Raw genomic sequence first — 22,170 nt, 5'->3', positions numbered from 1 at the left:
CATTTTCCACCAGGGTGCCATGACCTCGCACCACAGCCCAGTCAGTGAACATCTTTTGCATTAAATGTAATTTGTATTCATCCATCCATCCATTATCCGTACCGCTTATCCTCAGTAGGGTCGCGGGGGTGCTGGAGCCCATCCCAGCCATCTCCAGGCCACAGCTGAATTAAATTTAAAAATAGACTCATCACAGAAACATCAAGATCAGTCTGAAACAAGATACTGGGAAGATATAAAGCCGGGTTAGCTCACAAAAGTCGTCTTGCAGCCATCACGTTCAATAATAATACGCAACCATGGTCCTCGTACATCTGTGAGTGTAGTAAATCCATCCATTATCTGCACCGCTTATCCTCAGTAGGGTCGCGGGGGTGCTGGAGCCCATCCCAGCCATCTCTGGGCAGTGGGCAGGGGACACCCTCAACTGGTTGCCAGCTAATCGCAGGGCACACAAGGACAGACAACTCACTCACTCATTCACACCTAGGGACAATTTGGACCGGCCAATTAACCTGACTTGCATGTTTTTGGAATGTGGGAGGATACCGGAGTGCCCGGAGGAAACCCTCGCAAGCACGGGGAGAACATGCAAACTCCGCACAGGAAGGTTGGTAGCTGGATTTGAACCCATGACCTCAGAACTGTGCCGCCGTGCTGCCCAATTTGTATTCAATTGTATAAAATCCTTTAAGTCCTTAATCACAAGAAGTCTCAAAGGGTTGTGAGATACTGAGACACTACACCTACTGTTTATAGTGCAATGGTGGATGGTAGTATAATATTAATTGTGTGAGAGTATAGTAGTACTAGGTGTGTGAAAACTATAGTAATGTGTAAGACAGTATAGAAATGTGTTTCGTAGTGTTGTGCATGTGTTTGACAGTCACTGTATGAGAGTACAGTTATGCACGTGTGAGAGTATGATCCTAATATGAGAGTGATTTACTTCTCAAAACAGCCTCTCATAGATACCCAAAGCATGCGCTCATACTCTGCTGCTTCTCCACCCTGTCAACTTAATAAATGAGGTTCTGGCGACAGTCTGTTGCCGCTCTTGTAAAGCTGAGCTCTCGACAAGCGTTTAAAGCTCACCGCCACGACCGCTAAACTCAACAGAAGGCGGACACAGACCAAAATCTGTCTTATAAGAATAACCACACGCTCATGTACGGAGAGTACAGATCACCAAATATGCTTTCTCTTTAGATGCAGCTCCGATGTGAGCCATTGTCCTTTGACAGAAAAGAAACACAAAAGCATACCTGTCAACCTGTACGTTTTTGCCGTACAAAGTATGTTTATTATGCATTTGAAGATGTGTACTACGTACAAGAAAATCTGTACGAAAAAACACAAATTTGTCAATGATGGGTACCATTCGGTATACACCGACTATCACCAAACGGCAAATCAATCGAGTCAAACCAGTTCGCAAGTCTTTCTGATCTGAAAGCAATAGGCGGGGTTGATTGAGTAAATTTAAAATACATGTGGTCTTAAAAAAACATTGGATTTCATGTGGTAGTTGTGTAGTGAAAGGAAGTCCGTCTCTTTTGAGAGAACCGCCTTTTTCGGCTCAACTCATTAAAGAGAGCCGGCTCTCAAACGGCTCACTTGGTTTGATACATTATATTATGAATTATTATGTTGTATAAAGAAGTTAAGAAAAAAAGAAAGTATAAAAAGAGAAAATGAAAAAAGACAGGTTTGTGGTTATCCCTTTAATCAGTATATTACCAACAATAATTTAATGCAGAAAATGAAGTCATAATTTGAATAAATTATTCTATTTAATTATATTTGCATGTAGAAAAAATTCCTTCTACAGTGAACTTCCAAGCTCCTTAATTTTTGAACTTTTCTATAATAAACATCATTCATGTCGAGCAACTCAGTATCTCACAACAAAATGTTAATCAACAATACATATGATATAACGAAGGGCAGCACGGTGGCGCAGTGGTTAGCGCGTGTGCGGCACAGTTCTAATGTCTTCTAAGGTCTTGGGAACCTCCTGTGTGAGTTCAAATCCAGCTACCAGACATCCTGTGCGGAGTTTGTATGTTCTCCCCGTGCTTGTGTGGGTTTCCTCCGGGCACTCCGGTTTCCTCCCACATTCCATAGACATGTATTTCAGGTGGATTGGCCCGTCCAAATTGTCCCTAACTGTGAATGAGCGAGTTGTCTGTCCCTGTGTGCTCTGTTGTTTGTCCCCTGCCCACTGCCCGATGATTGCTGGGATGGGCTCCAGCACCCCCGTGACCCTACTAAGGATAAGCGGTGCACCTAATGAGATGAGATGAGATGAGATGATATAACGAAACACATGTACAATATAACATGTTAAACTACATGAATAAACACGTTTGAAAAAAAAAAATGGATTATTTTGTATTTTGTAAGGGAAAATAGTTTGTAAGGGCATGGAGCCCTGGAGCTTGACAGGAATGCAAAAGGGAGTCTTTTATTAAATTTCATCCCTGTTCCGCAGAGAGAAACTGGAGAAAGGGAAAATAAAGTGGGACAAAATGAGATCTCCCGGTGTCCGAGGAGATCAGATATTGCCCAAACTCGTCAATGTTGACTTGAACGTAATCGGAGTGAAATCTTTGACCCGGCAATTTTAATCCAATCACTTCTCTGCTGAGTGAGGTCGTGGTGTGTAGCCCAAAAAAATAGTACTGGTGATCAATGTTCCCTGTAATATTCCACGGGTCTGAGCGTTCACACAAAGTCGGTGAGCAACGCTTGAAACTACAGTGAGCAACCATAATCCCAAGTGTGGCAAGATAATTCATTATCAAACATGTCCAAAACTTGACATCAAGTTACATTTTGCTGAGTTTCCGGCAATGCAAAATTATTTTTCTCTTTTGAATGAATTGACTCATGTACTATTGCAAAGGTTGTACGGCCTACAAACGTCGTTTCTTCTTACAATTCTTTCACAAGATATCCATTTCTTTTTATTTCCTGATATATTTTGTCGCATAATATTAACATTTTTGGGGGCTTATTTAGTCGGTTGTAAGATACAGAACTGTACTTAATCACATTTTTTAGTGGAAGTACAATGTTGGCAACAAGATTCACTTGATATAATTGGAAATTATTTGAATGCAACACAAACCTTTTCTTCTTTTTTTCGTGTTTTTTTTTTAATTCCTTTAAAAAAAATCTCATTGTGTTTATTTTTTCCGAGCTGTTACTTTTTTCTTTTTGTTCTCTATTTACTTTTTTCCTACATTTATTTCTTTTTTTTTCCTGGCTTTATTCTAAAAATTTCCTTCTTTTTTCTCTTCCTTTTGTCTCTTTTTTTCTCAGCTTTTCACTACTTTTTCATTTTTGTATTTTTTTCTTTTTTGTTCTATTCCCCCCTTCCTTTAAGTCATTTTGTGCATAAGTTTACATAATATTTGGTCATGTTGGGATGGAAGAAGCAAAAACAACCCGAAGAGCCGTTTAGGACCTGAAAGAGCCGGTTCCTTCTAGTGAGCCGAGCCGAAGAAGCCGGTTCTCAGACAAACTTTACTAACTTTACTCAACTTCGTTCTCCTTCGACTCGACTTCAAAATACCGCATTTAGGACACAATGTCAGGGGAACCCGTGTATTTTTACCTTCATGCACTGTAACTTTGACTTAGGTCGCTTCTTAAGTAGTCATTTTGAGCCCTCATTTTTGTGCGCTGGCTCGATTTTCTTGTGCGCTGAGAATGTGCGAGCAGTGCGCAATTGCGCACGCGTGCAGCTTAGAGGGAACACTGCTGTTGGGGTTCTTTGACGGTAGGGATCGGTCAGGGGACTTTCGGCAACTCGGCTATGTTCGAACGTTACATAGTGTGGAATCAAAAGTATCCGCAAAACTCAGCATTGATTTATTATAAAACATTCAAAAAAAACAGAGCAACAGTAAACAAAACCCATACTTTCATTTGAGATGTAATGCCCAGCGCAGAAGAAGGTAACTCGAATTCAAAGGATGAGCCCCCAAAGAAAAGTTCCATGTTTTCTATAGAAGAGCAGATTCAGCGATAGACTGCTGTCACAGTCTTGTTCCACGGACAGACTGAGGAGATCATTTCTCCGTCATGCCATGAGGCTCTTTAACCCCACCCGGGAGTAAAAGCCCGCATTTGCATTTTACCCTATCTTTATTACGGTGCCTATTTTTCTGAACACTATTTAAATTAAATACTCTTTATTCCACACATTCTATTGGGTATTTTTGTATTCTATATCTCTTATTTTATTTTTTAACACAAGGATACTGCTGGAAATGTGAATTTGTCGTCCGTCTGTCTGTCTGTCTGACAGACAGACAGACAGACAGACAGTCTGTCTGTCTGTCTGTCTGTCTGTCTGTCTGTCTGTCTGTCTATCTATCTATCTATCTATCTATCTATCTTTCTATCTATCTATCTATCTATCTATCTAGTAAAGGTTTAGTTAAGTGTGAGGTCTTGTAGGCATCTAGCAAAATAAAAATATAACCAAAGTTGTTTTTAAGTAATTATTACTATAACAAATAAAAAAAACACTTGCTAAAAAGAAAGGCTCTCATGGATTTCCATGATATCACCAGGTATCAATCGTATCAGGAGCGATACCAGCTTTTATTTACTCCATGAAGGTTGCTGATACCAGTGTCATTAAAGGCAACATTTTGTTAGGAATTATTGATGTTTCTTCATGTAAGGGAAATTATAGTTTGAATGGGCTTTTGTATGATGTTATTCTCAAAAGTGGCTTAGCGAAGCCAAGGATTATATCGTATGTTCGTATTCTTGCAACAATTGTATCCTTTTGGGGCCTTCTAACTATTAATCAAGATGGCCTTCATTTTTAGTGTCGGGAAGCCCGCTCGAGAGCTTGCCTCCCTACAATTACAGAGACGCATTGTGTTATAAAGTTTCACTTTCCATATTGCTCATTTATAATACTCACACGCCATCTAGCGACCAACATTATACACTGCATTTAAATACGTGATCCCTCTCTAAACCAATCAGATTAGTTTCCTGTGTTCATATAATCTTGTTTAAACCAATCAGATGTGTTGTTTCATTCTTGTGTTTTCCAATAAATGCCACGCCATGGGCGGAGCGGCATTTCTTCCTGATCTGATCCTGGAAGCATGCGACCCCGATGGAAGGGCTATCAAAAACCTAAATCTCCGTCTTAGAGTGTCTTCTTTTCTTCATCCTGATACAATCTCAAGTTTTAACCTTGACACTTCAAGATTCATTAAAACACGTACACTTAAATTTTACCATTTATTTTCAGATAAACACAATACAGACTCTCTGGTCTTGTTTAGGCTTTGCGTTTGTGTGTTTGTCTTTGAAAATCAAATTTTTGACAATGTGCAGTTGTTGGTGTCATTTCAAAGTGAATGAGAGGAGCCGCTTTGATTGGCTATTAGTCGACCGTATTCCATTCCTCAAAGGGGCACAATGAGGGGAATCCCTTTAAATTTTATTCAGGAAATTAGTACAATTTGGCTATTCCTTAGACATTTGAATTAATTCAACCGTGTTTTTTTACTATATCATTATCGTGACGTATCACTTGAATGGAATTCACTTTATTATCATTGATAACGACGTAGTGTAATTTGTTTACAATGAGATAAGACGTGGCACTTCAGGAAAATCTTGCAAAAAAAGACTTTAAAGAGTCAGTTTTTAGTGCCCTCTGGCGGTAAAAAAACTTTTTTAATTCTTAATAAAAAAAATTCAATATTGGTTTAAGTAATAAGCGAAATAACACATTATCTATGATAGAAATTTCCGTTTTTTAAATACTCCTATGATGATAAATTTGCATTTATTTTACGTAACATTTAGAGGGGGCTGACTTCATTTAATTAGCCACCATCTTTCTGCTACGCGAACCTGAAAATAAAAGACGCCGCGGAAGGATGGGCACACAAAAATTGTGCAGTTAGGTCACTTTAAGTCTCTGTAGTTTTTATTGTATTTTTTGCTTTTAAGCACTAGTCTTCATTTGCATGACACAATACAGGGGCATCTGGCGGTCACATTCTATATCTGTCCCTTTAAAGTAGGTAAAAGTATACAGCTTATGGTTACAACTTACTTTGTGCAAGGCCAGGGGTTCTCAAATAGTGGGTCAGGGCCCCCTAAGGGGACGCAAAACTGCCCAGGGAGGCTGTTTGACATCGGGAACTTTTTCATTGTTCTAGAATGAAGTGCATTGCACCTCCCCTACATTAAGGGGCAGCAGTGTTCCCATGGGCAGAGTGTGCACTCGATTGTAAAGCATCCACGTTTTCCACATGCATAGCCAATAAAATATAAAGTCTAGACACAAAGTGTTGCAAACCCTCCAGTGACCCCATGAAAATATATTTAATAAGAATGAGAAGACAGGCGGAGAGAAACACGGATGAAGCGGACAACCAAAATCTCTCGAAAGCTAATACGAGGAAGTTTAACGAAGCATTTGTAGAAATCAGCTTCTCTTCGACCAGTGTGTTAGACGAGGAAATGTCGGTATGTGTGTGTGTTTTTTTTAAATGTTGGCAGCGGACGGCATGAAACCAAACAAATTACAATGTCAATTAACGGCATTACACCAAAATCACACTGATAAGATGCTTGCACAGACAACAGCCTATTGCAAACTACAGACTATTATTACGCCATCCCCTAATCTAAAACCCACAAGAGGGCAAGGAAAAACTCAAAATCTTGAAGAAAGTGAAGTCAAGTCAAGTCATGTTTACACAGCCCCCAACCACTAGGAGTCCCAAAGGGCCACACAGACTATTGCAAACGACAGATGATCACCACACCATTCCCCGAACCAAAACCAGGTTTCTTTATTTTACTCATGCTGAGGTTTTGACTTTTTCAATTCCCTCATGTATGTTTTGGATCAGGGGATGGCGCAGTAGTGGTCTGTAATAGTCTGTGATATGTGCAGCCCTTTGAGACTTTTTGTGATTGAGTTTTCCAAATAAACATGACTTGACTTGACCTTCATTCATTCATTCATTTGATAACTGCATATGAGTGTGTAAACCAAGACACCGAGACTTAATGACGGTGTCGCACAACAGCTCGAGAGACTGTTCGTCTCTAGGTCAGAAAACAAAACAGCAGAGTGGGAACAATGTGAAAAGCACCCCCCTCAGCCACCTTGGACTGAGTCCAACTCTGATAAACTAAGCAGCTCCTCACTCCTCCCAACGCTGAAAGAAACAGTTGCTAATTTACAATGTCGGCACGTGTGCAGCGTCCATGTTGGACTGAGGTTAAAAAAATACCAAATACTTTAATATACTATTTGCAAACGGGTTGTTGTCATCCATTTAATCCACAAATTCAAACACATATCTGCAGCGCTGTTGCCCAAATTTTCTTGAGCTAAGGCATATTTTCTTCATTGAAAATGTTTCGAGGCATCACCCGTGGGAAAAAAGTTGAAAAAAAATTAAAATAAGACAAAAATATATATGTAAAGAGAGTGAAAAACAAGAGAATCTCATCTCATCTCATCAGCTACACCGCTTATCCTAAGTAGGGTCGCGGGGGTGCTGGAGCCCATCCCAGCAATCATCGGGCAGTGGGCAGGGGACACCCTGAACTGGTTGCCAGCCAATCGCAGGGCACACGGGGAGGGACAGACAACTTACTCGCTCATTCACACCTAGGGACAATTTGGACCAGCCAATTCACCTGAAATGCATGTTTTTTGGAATGTGGGAGGAAACCGGGGAAACCCACGTAAGCACGGGGAGAACATACAAACTCCGCACAGAAAGTCTGGAGCTGGATTTGAACCCACGCAGGAGGTCCCCAAGACATGAACTGAGCCGCACATGCGCTAACCACTGCGCCGCCGTGCTGCCCACAAGAGAATCTATTTTATAAATAAGCAAAATAATTTACCACTGTAGCCAGTTTATAAAACTACAGTTTTTCAAATGTGTAGAAGAAAAAATATCTACAATGTGCAGATTATCTGCAAACAGAAAGAGAAATTTGTTTGTTTGTTCACTTTTTTCGTGGGTGTAATTAGTATATTACCAACAATAATTTAATGCAGAAAATGAATTCATAATTTGAATAAGAAAATTCTACTCAATTATATTTGCATGTATTTTTTCCTTCTACAGTGAACGTCCAAGCTACTTCATTTTTGAACTTTTTTTATAATAAACTTCATTCATGCCGAGCAACTCAGTATCTCACAACAAAATGTTAATTAACAATATATATGATATAAGGAAACACATGTACAATAACTGGGAGGTCGGTGGTTCGCGCCCCGGCCGAGTCATTCCTAAGACTTAAAAAGTGGTCGGCGGCGCCCTCTGTTGGCTGCGGCTGCATCGGCTCGCTACAACGGGTCAGGTGCAATCGACATTTCGTTCTGTGTACATTGTTACACAGAATGACAATACAAGGAAATTATTATTATTATTATTATTATTATTATATTAAACTACATAAATAAACACGTTTGAAAAAAAATATGGTCTAAGATTATTTTGTATTTTGTAAGGGAAAATACGACAGTTTGCAAGGGCATGGAGCCCTGGAGCTTGACCGGTATGAGTACTGCACTTGGATTGAAACATTTCTGCTCATGACTGGACCTTCTTTAGTGTACCGTATTTTCCGTACTATAGGGCGCACCGGGTTATAGGGCACACCCCCAAAAAATAGTTTTTGGTCCTATATCTTCCATACATAAGGCGCACCGGATTATAAGGCGCTACAATGGGAACGTGGACAAAACAGATAGTTCAATCAAATTGATTACCCCCTTAACATTCCGAAAGCTTGCAAAGAAGCAAATACGTGTCGTAGACACGTGCTGATGCGGTGTCCGTACGATGTCACTCAAATGCATTGTTCCAAATATCATTCGGAAGGTTAAAGTCTTGTGATTCAAGAAATGCCAACCATTCCTTAGTTTCTATTTTCTTTTTTGCTCGCAACTTTACTGTGCATATGACAATAAACACTTGGAATTGAGTTTAATTTAAAAAAAAGACCCATCACAGAAACATCGACATCACTCTGAAACAAGATACTGGGAAAATATATAGCCGGGGTAGCTCACCGAAGTCGTTGCGTTCAATAATAATGTGCAGCCAATGTCCTCTTATATCCGTGAGTGTAGTAAATCCAGGAGAGTAAAATAATTACAAATACAGAATGGTAAATCATGTTTTCTCTATGCCGTAGACAACCAAACTTGCTATTCACATTCATCTTTTTCGGCCAATTGCAGGCTTTGTTTCGCCCCTTTAGCCTATGCGAGCCTGTAAATGATAAAAAGGATCCGCCCCCTTTACCTCCGAATAACTTTAGCCAATAGTGATCGATTCAAATGATGATTGACACATTGGCTGGGAAATGAAACACCGGCATATGTATCCCAGCATACACCGCGGACGACTTCGCCTTCGGGGGGAAATCTAGTCGGCGGCTGCTTGCCTTAGTTGCAAGACTTTGCGACTTAATATTGATCCATATATAAGGCGCACTGTATTATAAGGCGCATGGTCAGTTTTTGAAAAAAATAAAGGCTTTTAGGTGCGCCTTATAGTGCGGAAAATACGGTACTTAAGACCAGACATCACACACATTGTTGTTATCATGAGCTGAAATCATTGCACATCATTGTTCTGCAGCACACTCGTTTAAAAAAAACACAAATCTACAATACACTCGCTGTGAATCCGCTCGCGGATTCAGCTGTGCACTGAGTTCACCGTCCCTCTCCGATGACATCATGCTCCGACAATGTTGGTATTCATACAGATGTTGCTTGCAAAACCTGGATTCCCACTTATGCGCGTACGCTCTTTTCTTCCCAAAGCTTAGCCTGAGGTGTTCTACTACGGTGACAACAAACACAATCGTTCACTAAGCAAATGACTTCATCCCCTCGCAATTTAGATCGTAAAGAAACTATGAAGGGTGCGACATAAACACATGCTGCGGCACCAGGGTTGGGTAGGGTCACTTTAACTGGATTACTTTCAATGACTTTTGGATTACTCCAATACCAAATATGCTAATAAAAGACAAAAGAAACTAAATATGATAAAATGACTAAATTTTGTGCAGGCTTGGGGAGTAACGGAATACAGTTAGAACCTCTGTTTTTTGAATGCCTCCCAGTTCGAACAAATCGGAGTCTGACCAAAAATTTCGAGAAATTCTTGCTTCTCTGTTCGGTCAAAAATTCGGAGTTCGAACGCCGGTAATGCGTGAGTGCGTACGCTAGAGTGCGATGCTGAGCGGCGTATGGGTGTAGATCGTCCCCACCCTTCGTGACCAACTGTTATCACGTGCCTACTTGCCTCTTTTTGCTTTCGCTTTTAATATCGGTGAACCGAGTGTTTTAGCCCCTAACTATGCCTCCGGTCGGTGCAAGCAGGACAGGTGAAAAAAGAAAAGTTGTTCGTACAACTATTGCCTTTAAGAAAGACATAATAGCTAAATATGAAAGAGGTGTGCGAGTTTCCGATCTTGCTAGGGGGATATACAGCATGCGCCTTCTGCTGACCACCACAAAGGTAAGAAATCCTATTCATAATTCTTTTCTTTGTCTTTTTTTTTTTACACGTTAGCGTAATCTTTCATACGGAGGATTACGATGACGCGAACGTACGATTAGCCTGGGTTAGCTTTATGATTCGAGGTAAACATTCAGGGTGTTGGAACTGAGCCCAAAATTCAGGGTGTTGGAACGGAGCCCCCTTTCCAATAAAGCGTTAGCCACTTGAGGTGCTAAATGACTTGTAAACGACCTCATTTTTAAAATTTTTACACGTTCATGTTAGCGTAATCTTTCGTACGGAAGATTACGATAACGCGAACGTACGATTAGCTTGGGTTAGCTTCGTGTTTACGTTAAACATTCATGGTAATCATTCAGGGTGTTGAAACGGATTAAAACGATTTACATTATTTTTAACGGGAAAAATGATTTCGGTGATTGAACAAATCGGTTCTCGAACAGGGTTCTGGAACGGATTATGGTCGAGAACCGAGGTTCCACTGTACATGGAACGGCAAAAATGATGTTGGCAAGCGGTTTGGATTTATTTTCATCTTGTTTCTGTCGCATTTTATGTTCGTTTTGCCAGAGGTCAAAGAGATCAAAGCCAGGAGAGAAAGCTCACCACGTGTTGTGAGTCATATTTTTATTCATATTTAGTTTCTTTTGTCTTTTATTAGCATATTTGGTATTGGAGTAATCCAAAAGTAATTGAAAGTAATCCAGTTAAAGTAACCCTACCCAACCCTGTACGGCACACAACATTTCATAGACGAAACTTAACTACGCTAAGGGCCGTGTAAACCAAATGTAAAAGTCTGGTGGAGAGTGGAAACCCTTTGATGAGAGGCCCTCCAGCGTATGATGAAATATCTCTTTAAGAGACCAAGTTCACCCCCCTGGTCTCCTCCTTGACGGAGTAAAAGGAGCACATTTAGAACATGCCAACAATTATGTCATCCACTCTCCATGTGCCAGCTCCAAAGCCAAGAGCGCAGCGGTGGAGCAACGTATAGCATTGTTTACCTCATTAAAAACTGGGCGCCTAGCGCCATGCTTGGTGACATGTTTATTGTCCTTGGTAACATTATAAACAATTTTTAATAGGAAGCTAATAAATAACACATTTTGCTTGCAGGGAATTAAAGGGGTGTCTGAAGTTGGCAGGGGGGGACTAGTAGAAAACAGACAGAAAATGGATCCACTGACATGAGCTGAGTCATGTTACGTTCATGTTAAGTCAAGTCATGGTTATTTGTATTGCCCTTAATCACAAAGAGTCTCAAAGGGCTGCATAGACCACAGACGATTATGACACCATCCCCTGATCTAAAACCTACATGAGGGCAAGGAAACACTCAAAAACCTCAGCATTATTAAAATAGAGAAACTTTTAGAAGGGACCCCTTCCAGAATGACCAATCTGCGATGGATGTTGTAGTAACAAACAATAAAATTAAAAAAATTAAAGTATAATATAAAAATAGAATAAAATGGATTACCAGGTTGCAATGGATATAGCATTAACAAACATGCATCCAGCTATTATCTGCACCGCTTAGCCTCAGTAGGGTCACGGGGGTGCTGGAGCCCATCCCAGTTATCTTCGGGCAGTGGGCAGGGGACGCCCTGAACTGGTTGACAGCCAGTCGCAGGGCACAAAGAGACAAGGCAAGGAAAAACTCAAAAACCTCAACATGAGGAAAATGAAGAAACCTTGAGAAAGGACCACGCATAGGGTCATCCCCCTTCCAATATTCATTGCTTCGAAGCAGCGTGCATTCAATCTTTCAATCTTTCAATATTAGACACCGCTGATCTTTTGCTTTTTGTTTTAATTATTTTAATTCTTTTTTTTGGCCTAGTTTTCAGAAGATTTTTGTCTAAATTGGTTAAAATTGTCATGATTGTTGATTCAGGGCACCTGTGACTGCCCAATTGGCGCCAACAGCCCTGAGCGCTGATTGGTTCAGAGACTCCTATTAACCCCCCGTCAGACCGTTTGCGAACCTACGCTTTTGCTAGGCAAGCTCATACCTTCCAAAATTTTCCCATTCTGTTTTCTCCTGCCTGATACCTGTTGCCGACCCGTTTCTGGACCCGTTCCTGCCCTGCTCTACCATCCCGACCACCGACCTGTTTTGCCCTGTCTCCTGCCTGATACCTGTTGCCGACCTGTTTTCTGAACTCGATACCGCCCTTGTTCTGCCGTCCCGGCTAGTGACCAGTATTCCTGTTGCCTACGATTATGCTCGCTCGACACGGAAGTGCCACTTCCGCGTTCCAGCCACCTGCTAACCGTGTCCGTCGATCATCGGATCGTGGAAGCAAGCACTGCTCTCCCTCTTTATCAATAAAACTGAGTAAACGAAAACTACTGGGTCCTGTCTCCGTTTCTGACTTGTGACAAAAGTAAAATTGCAAATAGTTAATTTTTACATTTTATCATTGCTTTATGTGGCGCTCAGGTATGTTTATCAAGGAGCCAAATAAGGCAATTTGTAATACTTGTTGTCAGGAACAGAACAGAGACAGGACCCACTTGTGTTGCTTTTCTCACAAGTTTTATTGGAAGAAGGAGAAATGGTCGCGCCCACAATTCGGTGATTGCTGGACGCGAGAAGCAGGTCGCTCTGAACGCGGAAGTAGATCTTCCGTGGCGAGCGATGGCGGTGTCGTGAACGTAAAAACGTGTCAGTAGCCGGGACAGGAGAGCAAAATCGTGTTCGGGTCGTAAGCCAGGAAAAGAGAGTAGACGTGGTCGAGGACAAATAGGTCGAAAGCCGGGACGGGAGAGTAGACGTGGTCAGGATCAAAAACGTGTTGAAGCCGGGGGACAGACAGGAGCAAAAACAGGTGGGACTCAGGGTCGAAATATAGGCTTGCCTAGTGGTAACTGAGGTCCGCAGACGGACTGACAAAAGGGGACAGATAGGATTGGATTTAAATAGGGACAGAGAGCCAATCGGAGTCTGAGGCAGTTGCTGCCAAAGGAGCGGGCACAGGTGATGCATATCGGTAATCATGACACTTGTGTAATATTTGACTACTAGATGTTGCTGTATTGTGTAGTGCAACCCCAAAAAGAGTGCCACAAAGCATAAGGAAGGTTACAACTACGGCGACTCAAAGTGACCAAACGACACGATATTTCATCTCATTTTTGTTCGTCTTTTCTGAGGTTTTTGGTGTTTGGGAGTAACCATAGCAGCAACATGGCAGACAATCGAGTCTGATCTGGTGAAGTGGGCCTCATGTTATGTAAAATAAATGCACTGTCATGATTACCGATATGATGCACCTGTGCCCTCTCCTTTGGCGCCAACTGCCTCGGACTCTGATTGGCTCCCTATCACTATTCAAACCCACGTCTATCTGTCACCTGTTGTCAGTCCATCTGCGAGACTCAGTGTACTTAGGGCAAACTTTTTCAACCCTGACTCCCACCTGTTTTTGCTCCTGTCTGTGTACCGGCTTCGACCCGTTTTTTGATCCTGACCACGTCTACTCTCCTCTCCTGGCTTTCGACTCGTTTCCGATCCCGACCACGTTTTTTGCTCTCCTGTCCCGGCTACTGACACGGTTTCTCTGTTCCCGACACTGCCATCGCTAGCCACAGAAGTCCCACTTCCACGTTTAGAGCGACCTGCTTCCCGCGGCCAGCAATCACCGGATCGTGGGTGCAACCCTTTCCTTTCTTCCAATAAAACTGAGTGAAACGTAACGCAAGTGGGTCTTGTCTCCGGTCTGGTCCTGACATGCACATTCCTCGACCTAAGAGTGTTTTTAAAAAAATGTACACTCGTATGATATTTTTGCTGATTATTCAAATATGTATTGATGTCTTCTCTCCTAAGGTTGAGCTTCTACTAGACTTTAAATAGATCAATGCCCTGATCTTATTTTTTTTTAAAAACATCTTTTAACATATTCCACCTCTTGACTTATATCAATAAAAAAAAGGTGCCTATGCTATCAAAAACATTACGAAACACTTACAGTACAGTGCTCATTTACCTCTGCGTGAATTGTGTTGGTTATTGCGCAAAAATGATGAAACGGACGTCGCATGTGTGAGCAAGCGCTCAGGAGGCCTGGCGGAGAATCGACTTAGGGCGGTGATGTAATTTTTTGGCCGGCGTGCAGTGGAACTTGGCCCGGTCCCTGTTTCCTTCACACTACCAAAAGGTCGACTATCCCACAACCTGGAGTTGGCAATACGCACCATCCTGTTCCCTAGACCACAACAGATTAGAACACAAGCAAACCAGCCAGGGCGCTTACCCGATTACCCTCTTCACAAAAAACGTCCTGTTCCCTTGACCACAGCGGACTAGACAAAACCACACCCGGCAGGGCACTTACCCGACGCTCTACACAAAAAAACCTCCTGTTCTTTAAACCACACTGAGTAGAACACAACCACACCCGACAAGGCGCTCACCTACTGCTCTACACAAAAACTACCTGTTACCTAGACTGCAGCAGAGCAGAAAACAACCACACTCGGTTGGGCACTCACCCGGCGCTCTCCTAAAAAAACGTCCTGTTACCTAGAACCCAACAGAGCAGAACACAACCAAACCTGACAGGGCGCTCTTGACCACAACAAACTAAAACACAACCACACCCGGAAAGTTGCTTACCCTGCGCTCTACACAAAAGAGTCCTATTCCCTAGACCACAACAGTCTAGAATACAACCAAACCCGGCAGGGCGCTTGACCAAAGCTCTACACAAAAAAAAAAACGTGCTGTTCCCTTGACCACAACGGACTAAAACACAACCACACCGAGTAAGGCGCTCACCCTGCGTTCTACACAAAAAAGTCCTGTTCCCTAGACCACAACAGAGTAAAAAACAACCACATTCAGTTGGGCACTTACCTGGCGCTCTACACGAAAAACGTCCTGTTCCCTAGAGAGTAGAACACAACCAAACCCGTCAGGGCGCTTACCTAAAGCTCTACAAAAAATTGCCCTGTTCCCTTGACCACAAGGTACTAGAACACAACTACACTCGGCAAGGCGCTAAACCCTGCACTCTACACAAAAATGTCCTGTTCCCTAGACCACAACAGACTAGAACACAACTAAACCTGGCATGGAGTTTACCCAAAGCTCTTATCAAAAATGTCCTGTTCCCTTAACCACAAGGTACTCTTTGTCTCTTTCTCTCTCTGTGTCGTTTTAACTTCTTTTGCTTTAACTTCCTTTTTTCCTTTTCTCTCTTTTCTCTTTCTCAGATTCAGATTCAGATTCAGATCTACTTTATTGTCATTCTAGTACACGTGTATACAGAACGAAATGTCGATACATCTGACCCGCACAGTTTCCTTGAATGTACAGATATAAATAAAAGTTGTATTGTATTATGGCTACGTATAGTATTTTACCATAGTGCCGATAGTGCAAGAGGAGTAGCTAACCAGATGTGCAAAATGGGCAGTCAGGTTAACAAGTCAGGTAAACAGTAACATTAACACTGTAACAGTAACACTGTAAGTACAATAGTGCAGAGAGCAAATGTGCAAGGAGTGGCAAGCTATAAAGAACTGCCAGTAGTGCAAAAAGGCAGATTAGCAGCCGTTAAGATTTAGGTTAACTATATGTTAGATTGACCATTTAACAGTCTAATGGCCAGGGGGACTAGACTACTGCGGAACCTGGTGGTTCTGCACCGCACACTGCAGTACCTCTTCCCAGAGGCTAGCAGAGTGAACAGTCCATGATGGGGGTGAGAGGGGTCCCCGATAATGTTCTTAGCATGGGATAGGCAGCGCTTCTGCCCAATGTCCTGAATGGAGGGAAGTGTAGTCCCGATTATTTTCTCTGCTGTCCTCGTTACCCTCCTCACACTACCCCAGTCGGTAGCGCTGCAGCCTTCACACCACACAGAGATACAGCTGGTCAGAATACTCTCTATGGTGCCCCTGTAGAATGCGATGAGGGAAGGTCGGGGCAGGTGGGCTCTCCTCATCCTCCGCAGGAAGTACAGGCGCTGCTGTGCCCTCTTAACCAGTGATGCAGTGTTCACGGACCAGGTGAGTTTGTTTGTAATGTGCACCCCTAGGAACTTGATACTGCTGACAACCTCCACAGCCTTGTTGTTGATGCGCTTTCTTTTCTCTTTTCTCTCCTTCTGTCTTTCTATTTCTCTTGGGATTTCTTTCTTCCGCTCCCTTTCTTTCCCCCTCTCTAACGACTTCTCTTTTTATCCCTTTTGTGTCTCACGCTCTCCTCTCTCTCTTTCTTTGTCTCGCCCTCTCTCCTTTTCCTCCCTCCTTTTCTTATTTCTTTATCTCTCTTTTTCTTCCTCTTTAATCTACTAGTCCGGCCCCCGACAGAATGTTTGTTCTATCGTGTGGCCCCCGAGTTAATATGAGTTTGACACCTCTGTTCTACAGTGAACGTCCAAGCTACTTCATTTTTGAACCTTTTTTATAATAAACCTCATTCATGTCGAGCAACTCAGTATCTCACAACAAAATGTTCATTAACAATATATATGATACAACGAAACACATGTACAATATAACATGTAAAACTACATAAATGAACACGTTAGAAAAAAAAATATGGTGTAAGATTATTTTACATTTTGTAAGGGCATGGAGCCGTGGAGGTTGACAGTTATAACTGTTACAACTTGGAGAAACTTGAATGCTAGTGGCAAATTGCAGAGACAGATAAAAAAGGAGAAAATAAGAACGCTGATGCGAATAATAACCCCTGTGTCCTGTAGAGCTCGGGGCAGGATACAGGTCCCCTGGGGGCCACAGCAGTCCTTTGGCTCATTAACTATTTACACCAGAGACAGGCCTCCCTGCTGCTCCGGCCCACCGCAAAATCAATTAGCCTTCATTAGACCCCCAAGCTCTGGACCCTGCAGTGTGCTTTCTCTAACGGGGGAGGGGGGAGGCTTATATTCTGCAAATGGGGGCCTCCAGTCACCACAAAATATCAAACAAACACAAAACGGCTCCTTTCAAGTGGAGAATGATCCCAATTTCCCGGCCTTTGGCGCGTCGGAATATCCATGTCTTGGGTTTTTCAACTCCCTGTCTATCCATTTCCCTGCCGTCTATCAAAGTCCCACTCGAACCCCTGATAATGTAAACTTTGGTGGGAGAGAGCAGACCCGGGTTTTGCGCCTCGGGGGTGTAGGGTTACAGTCTGGAGATTTCCCATTGGCGGAACGTCAACATGGTGGGGCTAATGCGATTAGAGCCGGATCGAGAACGTCGCAGGGGACACATGGGCCTGATCACGGCCCGGTTATCCGATAGCGAAGCCGTATTTATCGACCCGGCCCGGGTACGTATATCGTGGAATTTCGACCCTTTCGTTGTCTACGAAACATACTAAAGATGTCCTTCTCGATAGCACCATCGCGTCCAATTCTACCGTCCTGTAATCACGAAAATCCATCAGTTGTGTTCTTATTTTTTCGATGCCTTATTTCTGGCTAGCTTAAGCGGTGGCCTGCAGCCACTTAGTGACTGCATATGTTTATGGGAGGCCCAATGGAGCATTTACAATTCAATTACAAAGATAGGAGGAGTACAAAAACGAGTAAGATGTGTCTGGATGACAGCCAGAGGAGAGATAAGCCTAATACACCAATATTGTGTTACCCCGGTATGTTACCATAGGAACCGTCGAGGAGATTCAAAAGACCACAAAGACGATCAATCTTGAGAGAGCAGGAGGAAGAGGGAGAATTAAATGCCCTGGGAATGCTCCTGCGCTCCTCTATCAGAGCAATAACTCTTCTGATGACCTCCACGACTCTTCTCCCTCGCTCTCTCTCTCTCTCTTTTCACTCTCTCGCCACGTCCTGTCCACTCTCCGGCAAAGTCAGCCAGCAGTGGCTATTTCCAAGCGCGCTTTTCCATTACTCATTAAACTTCCAAGTCGTAAGCACAATTTCCCAAAAATCTGACTAATCATTGAATAATCTGTAAAAAAAAACACACGAAAGACAAGGTTTCTAGTATTGAGTAGTTAAAGAAAGCATGCATTTTGAAGGATTTTATACATTTGACTATAAAGGATTTTATACGATTGAATACAAGTTACATTTATTGAGTTTAATGCTGTAGTTATTTAATGACTGTGACTTTATTCAATGAGCCTGGAAAGTTCAGGGCACCCTGGTAGGAAATATTGTTTACAGGAATGGCGGGAACAGGACGTTAGGCTGATAAGATAATTAGCACATCCAGACGCAGAAAGGCCCTGATGACAGAGGACGGCAGGCATTATTTTGAGAAACGCTCTCCGTTGTTTTGAGGAACCACAGATATCGGGACGCTCGTCTCTGAGATTGTGAAGCTCACGTTGGGCTTCATTGGCACGCCCATGGAAGGAGCCGGCACACCATCTTGCAGAAAGACGTGGGCGGAGAGGCTATAGGACTTGAGAAGAAGGCTTGCCAGAGACTCCGACGGCACAAATTCGACCGTATTTGATGGAGTTCACTTAGTTCAATTGCTAATGAAATTAAATCTGCCCCCGTGTGAAAATATCAGCTTTTCTAGTTTATCTTTTCCATCAAGAAACAAGCGCGCATAAATTGTTGGGTGAATGTAGGTTGTGTTTGGTTAATGGAGTCATATAACTAATTTGAACAATTAGGTAAACGGCACATTTTGATATTTAATTGCCAACAATGTATTTAAAGCATTTCAGTACCAAGAAAAAACAAGCATAAAATTAATCAGGGGATAAAAGTGCTTGTTAAAGAGGCCTGTCTTATCAAGAGGACTGCGCGAAAGTGTCTGGGTGTAAGCTGTGGGCAACAACAGCTTTGTGTTTTCTCACCTTCTTTAGTTGTGTTCTCTGATTTCAATAAAATGCTCTACTGCCTATATGAGAGGATATCTCAGAAGGTAAATATTCTATATATAGATATGTATAGAACGAGTAATTTTTCATGATTGCTGATTCAGGGCACCTGTGACTGCCCAATTGGTGCCAACAGCCCTGAGCGCTGATTGGTTCAGAGACTCCTTTTAAACCCCCGGCTTCTAAGACCGTTTGCGAACCTATGCTCCCAGCTAGGCAAGCTCATACCTTCCGACATTTTCCTGCCGTTTTCTCCTGCCTGATACCTTTTGCCGACCTGTTTCTGGACCCATTTCTGCCCTGCTCTGCCATCCCAACCACCGACCTGTTTTGCCCTGTTTCCTGCCTGATACCTGTTGCCGACCTCTTTTCTGGACTCGATACCGCCCTTCCCTCCCGTCCCGGCTAGTCACCAGTATCCCTGCTGCCTACGATCATCCTCGCTCGACACGGAAGTGCCACTTCCGCGTTCCAGCCACCTCCTACCCGTGTCCGTCGATCATCGGATCATGGAAGCAAGCACTGCTCTCTCTCTTTATCAATAAAACTGAGTAAACGATTGCTACTGGGTCCTGTCTCCGTTTCTGGCTTGTGGCAAATTTGGCATTTTCTTCAATTAGATTCACTGCTCCATCACTATATCACATTAGGAAATATCAGCCTATCATTTTTGTCTCTTCACTCAGTGGATATACAGGACAACAACTTATATAAAAACTGAATTTGATATCCGGGTCAGCAATTAGGCTCAACACCTACAACCAATCCTGTTACTTGACTTAGAGATGTAACCAAAAAGATCAGGGTTGAGTATTAACCTTCAGGCCACTGCTCATAAGCTAAAAATGATGCTAAGGACTAAGCTAGTCAGCATGAGAGCTGAAACATTTGAAAACAATGACCATAAGCTGCTTACATTTAGAAATCTAAAGCATACAGGCTGATATAACTTTTGTCTCTTTGAATTGGGTTCAAGTAAACAAATTAATTGCTTGTCGAGGCACCCCAAAAAGAAATCGGATATAGCATTTTCAGTGGAAATGACTTAAAAGAACTGTGTGACATTTGAAATTTTGTACCTCTTTGCCAATCTCCTAGCTTAAAGTAATGATGTGCGTGCAAATACGTGGATTTCTTAGACACGATCGAATAACCCCCCCCCCCCTATTTTTTGGCCTTGGGTTGGCATTTGGACTCTAACAGAAGCAGACCTTTTCTGACTTTCACCATTTTCATGCCACACTGACCCCCAAAAAAACCACCGGGGACGAGCATGACATCACTCTCCAGCACACCCCCATCCAATGTCCTTGAACCTAATGTGTTCTGACCCGAACGGCTCTGATAAAAGTAAGATACAAGCAGATAGACGCAATGAAAAATAAAGCACATAGCTCTTTGAACTCAGTTGGGCATTGGCAACATATACTTCATTGAGAATCTATTTAACTTTTAACTATTTAATGACACATCAAACTATTTAAAAAAATTGTCATGGAAAAATATGGTTGTGGTTATTTACACATTTGAAAATTATTATATGTTTTCCATTTTTGTGTTGGTCATTTTGACTTGATCAATTTGTAAATAGCTTGAATTGTGAACATGTGACTGTTTGGAGCAGGGGTCGGGAACCTTTGTGACCCAAAGAGCCAAAGAAATTTCCAAATCTGCTCTCCAAACAAAAGTTAATTTTTCAGCGCATTCTATTTCACTGTGTGGTATTTGATGATTTGATAACATTCATGAAATCATAATAATGCCAGAGCTTCTGTCCCCCAAAAATATAAATACACCACTTACATTTTGTCTCCCTCCCACACAAGTGTTCAGGCTCATTTTGACTTTTTGTCCTAAATAATGGTTTCAAAACAAGGTGCAAGCAAAGTTTTTGGTGGAAAATGTCGCCAAATACTACAAACGAGAAGGATACCGACATATTTAGAGAGAGAAATGTGAGTGCTTGCGCTATATGTGCATATCTCAGCCTATATCTACTGCTCACTCAATCAAATTGCCCTGGATGCTTTGCTGGCATTTATGGGTGTTTACAGTTTTTTCTGTGGGTTTTCATCACAAAGTGTCACAACAGTGAACAAACATTGTTTAAGGAGCTTTTATGTGAAGGATTCCTTAGCGATGTACAGCCAAAACGGGGTTTGTTAGAGTGACGCCGTGTCTGTAGTTGAGACTGTGCCCTATATACGCTGGACCGAGCAACTAAATTCTCAAGTGGTGCAATGACTTTGCATGTTCTCATGTTGTTTGACAATAAGCGACATAAAGGAAATTTGCAAGGATCCCATTTTGTCTCCGAGCCAGATGTGTATCTATCTATCTACCTTGGTCATATCCCTCAAGAGGGGTGACCGACAGCAAGACAAACACATACAATAACAAAGACAATAAAAAGGAAAAAAAAATAGCAAAAAAACACACACAAACGTTTTGGGGACCATGGCCAACCCAAATGCCCAAACACCTAAACAAGTTAGGCACCTTGGTCATGCTTTCGTCCCTCCGGATGAAATAGGACACAAGAAAGCGGCCATGTCACTCGGGTCAGGGTGACACAACAGCAGGGCCCGACAGCTTTCACTGGTTTACCCCTGCTGCATCATACGGATGCCCTGCCCAACCCACTATCCTTTCACAACACCTCTCCACTCATTCCTATCACCAACAATAGCTCTAGCTTTCACTAGATTTCGACCTCTTTCCTGCAGTGCACTCATAACACCATCCATCCACGTCAATCGCGGCCTTCCTCTT

At 42.4% G+C, this 22,170-nt stretch overlaps 1 protein-coding gene across 1 annotated transcript in view; it reads right to left on the bottom strand.

The window, feature by feature from the left end:
* creb5b (cAMP responsive element binding protein 5b) overlaps positions 1-22,170 on the bottom strand; it is a 150,243-nt gene that overhangs the window by 27,752 nt on the left and 100,321 nt on the right. The window lies entirely within an intron of this gene.

This window comes from Urocampus carinirostris, chromosome 2 (assembly GCF_059441175.1).
Source record: "Urocampus carinirostris isolate Australia breed hairy pipefish chromosome 2, RoL_Ucar_1.0, whole genome shotgun sequence".
Lineage (NCBI taxonomy): Eukaryota > Metazoa > Chordata > Actinopteri > Syngnathiformes > Syngnathidae > Urocampus > Urocampus carinirostris.
Note: the sequence above shows the minus strand (reverse complement) of the source record. Positions and strands in the feature narration are given on the sequence as shown.